This window comes from Protobothrops mucrosquamatus, unplaced genomic scaffold (genome assembly GCF_001527695.2).
Source record: "Protobothrops mucrosquamatus isolate PMUCROS unplaced genomic scaffold, P.Mucros_1.0 scaffold974, whole genome shotgun sequence".
Lineage (NCBI taxonomy): Eukaryota > Metazoa > Chordata > Lepidosauria > Squamata > Viperidae > Protobothrops > Protobothrops mucrosquamatus.
Genome location: NW_015387217.1, coordinates 154,308 through 158,275, shown reverse-complemented (window position 1 = coordinate 158,275; position 3,968 = coordinate 154,308).

Genomic DNA, 3,968 nt, shown 5'->3' with positions numbered 1-3,968 from the left:
GTAGAGAGCATTACAGTAGTCCAGGCGGGAGGTGACGAGAGCTTGAGTGACTGTGCGCAAAGCGTCCCGGTCCAGAAAAGGACGCAACTGGTAGATCAGGCGGACCTGATAGAACGCCCCCCTGGTCACGGCCGACAAATGGTCGGTTACTATTCATATATATTGGCATTTGTACTAATTATTTCAGCTTTCCACAAGGAGAAAGAATTCCACTCAGCTTATGGCAGAGAATGGTAGAGAGCTACAGAGATGGGTTAAGTAAGAGACCATATTTTTATGGAAAGGAAAAGATAATATAATTCACTGCCAAAGCAATGTTTCCCAACCTTGATGGCTTTAAGATGAGCTACTCCCAGAATTCCCCAGCCAGCAGCCAGCACTGGCCTAGAGGATATTGTCTTTTGGGAATACCCAGAATGGCTCTTAGTAGCTGTTAATAACTTTTGTAACCCTGCTATACTTTCCAGTGATTATCATTTTTCTCTATACATATCTGCCCATGCTATAATGCCATTGTCACAGCATTGATTTAACAACAAATTGCGAAATCCCCAAGTGAAATTATTTATTTGTATGGTTGCTTTTTTAAATGACACCCTTATTTGTTCCTTTTCTGTTTTTAATGGAAAGCAAGGTAAACAAGCTTTAATCACATGAAATACAGCTCTTCTCCCTGACCTATAATTGCAAAGGCTGTTTGCTATGGTGAAGAACAACATTACAGTTAAAGGTTTTGTCAGCATGTCCATTACACAGCTGGGATTATTTTAGTTCAAAATTTATCTTTCAGCCATTTCAAATCAAGCTGAAACTTTTAGTTGCCAGCTGTCAGCCTACTGAGGGATAATTATGATTCTTATAGAAACTAATAAAACAAATGGATGTTTACAGCCATGCTCTTGAAAACAAAATGTATGGTTCTCTTCTGGTTTATGCTTATTTAAAAAAGCAGCAATAATATAAAAGGTATAAAATAGCATAGTTTAAAATTTTCATTATCATCTACTGTAGACATAGTAATTTGCCAAAATTTGACAGTGAATCATACTAGTTAATTAAAGTTTGTCAGCGCTATTTGTTGAAAAAAATCATCATGTTTCTATATGATTTTAACTTTCATAATTTCTGATTATTTATTGCTTTGTTTCATTGTAACCCCGTAGCACTATTTTATGAAAAATAGAGTAAAAATGGCAATAAATAATATCTGGATTATTTTCTCCTTTTTAAATATATATATATATATATATATATATATATATATATATATATATATATATATATATATATATATATATATATATATATATATATATATATATAGAGAGAGAGAGAGAGAGAGAGAGAGAGAGAGAGAGAGAGAGAGAGAGAGAGAGAGATATTCATAAAACAAAGAGAGATTAGTCCTTTGAAGACTATTAGTCATGGGCCTTCAAACTTTGCCCTTTTATGACTTGTGGACTTCAACTCCCAGAATTCCTCAGCCAGCATGCCTGGCTGAAGAATTCTGGGAGTTGAAGTCCACAAGTCATAAAAGGGCCAAGTTTGAAGACCCCTGCTATTAGTGGAGAATCTTTGTAATTAATCAAACCCAATCCAATTAGCCATACAAGGTTGATTAGGCATCCTTAAGTTACCAATTAACAGCTACTGTAATGTTACATGAACTGCCTAAATATGTATGCAGGTCAGTTATCTTAGCCTTTCCCAATATGAGATGTATTTTAATTTAGTTATATTTTTGAAAATGTGCATTCCAATATTTAAATTCCTTTTTTCTTGAATTTGATGGATAAATCACAGATAAGTACTTTAAAAAAAATTAAAAAGCAGATCTGTGCAGTTTTATTGAGATAATTCGCTGGTTGGGCAAATCCTTTGAATGAAAAACGTTGTGGATTTAATTCCTTGAATCTTCACTTTGAAAAAAAATATAAACAACTCTTCCTATTTGTGATCACTATTAGAGTAGATGGAACTAAAAATTGAGAGAGGAACTAGTATATGTCAACTAATAATGAACAGTAATATTATTAAGTAATGATATTAAGTATAATAAGGCTACATATATTTATATTTTCTCCCATATATGATATGTTTTGGATCATAAATATATACAGACTTCCTTCTCCTTTTCCTCCATCCAATCTGGCAAGCAAATCAGGCTGAGAGCAAATGAGTTGCTTTAGGCTACTCACCAAACTTTATTAATCTATTGGTTCAATAATGATTTGGACCTGTAAAGTAGTGTTTTTCTACTCCTCATCCAACACTTAGCATGTTGCAAATCTATTTTTAATGCCTAAGATAAAGCAGATACAATATATTCTTTAGTGTTATCCCCACCACATTTTGCATGGCACTTTTATTTCAGGGGCAATTATGGTTTATTCATTATTTGTGCATAACAGCTGAAGGCTTCAGGCAACATTTCAACCATTGTGCACTGTACATAAACTCAAAAACAGCTGTTCTTGGATAGAGCTATCAGTCCAAGGAAGACAGCGAGATATTCTGTCAATATTATAATGGAAACTTTTCTCTCATTCTAGTGTTAGGAGATTGTCCTTTTTGTCAACTTTTGTTCTTGTGACATGATGTCCTTGTCAGTATTTGTAAATGACTAATAGAAAAAGTACAAACAAAAACCCAAACTGGGTTTTCTCATTTTTCAAGGTAGCTACATGACCCCCTTCATTTGTTTTCTCCTCTTAATGTGGACAGCATAAACCAGGGCCTTTTCAAAGTTAGCTAAGTGCATTCTTAAGTGCTCTGTTTCATTACTGTTATATTCCTTCCAGCTTTCCTTGTCTCTTTGGATAACCTTGGATAAGATTTAATACATCACATACAATTCTTGACTTCATGGATGGTATCATGGTTCTTCCTTTTCATTCAGCTGCAGTAATGAATATCTTCCTTGTGAGTTGGAGTCTTATCCATTGACCTGTGTAATGGAAAACCTGTTGCTTGCTCACTTTCAGGCCATTCAATCTTAGATTGTCATATTGGCTGCTCTGATATAAATGGAAACTCATGCTACAATAGTTGAATAGGTGCTCTGATTAACATGTTACTTTATGTAGAAAATAACTTTTTTATACTTCATTGTCTCCATGGTTTTAGAAATGTCCTTTTCCTGTGTATTACTCTCATAACTGCACAGTGACATGGATTAGATCAGGATAAGCAACCTGATGATTACACATTTTTGTACTGTGTTATTCATATCTTATGGCTATTAATGTGCCCACTGATATCTCCTATGACTACATACCAAACTCTCCTATCCCACTAGACCTGGTAAATTGACATGTTGAAACTGATCATAGACTTCTAGCATCATATTTACAAAGAAATTATTCCAGATTCCCAACAGGCATTCTTCAAAAATAAAAACAGTGAATTACTTTGCAAGTTTAGTCTTCTGATCTGTTTTTTTTATAATCATTTGGAAATGAATTTCTTTCTGATGTCAATTATCTAAGGCAGTTTTTCTCAACCTTAGCAACTGTAAGATAGGGGGACTTCAACTCCCATAATTCTGGGAATTGACTTCCATCCATCATAAAGTTGCCAAGGTTGAGAAACACTATTCTAAGGAACTAATTAAATAATAAGGGTGAAGCTAGTTTCCACCAGTTTAACTGCTCTGTGTTTAGATGTCCAGACATGAAATGAGTTGTGTCTGAACCAAGCACTTGGATTACATTTTAAGTGCATGTTCAGAAAAGCATAGAATGTGTTATATTCAAGGAGCCTTATGGATTTTCAAGTCAGCTGATTCTTTAGAAGACACAGTTGAGAAACAGTAAAGTATATGGGTTCCTCAAGACTCTCTTTCTAGCTTCAGCCTTGTTCTGTTTTTTTTTAGTCCCCAGCTCTGGAAACTCCCAGGTTTTACCAATTATTATACTTTCTTAGCAGTTATATACTGCTGAATTCCTACTATTTCTTTCAATTCTACT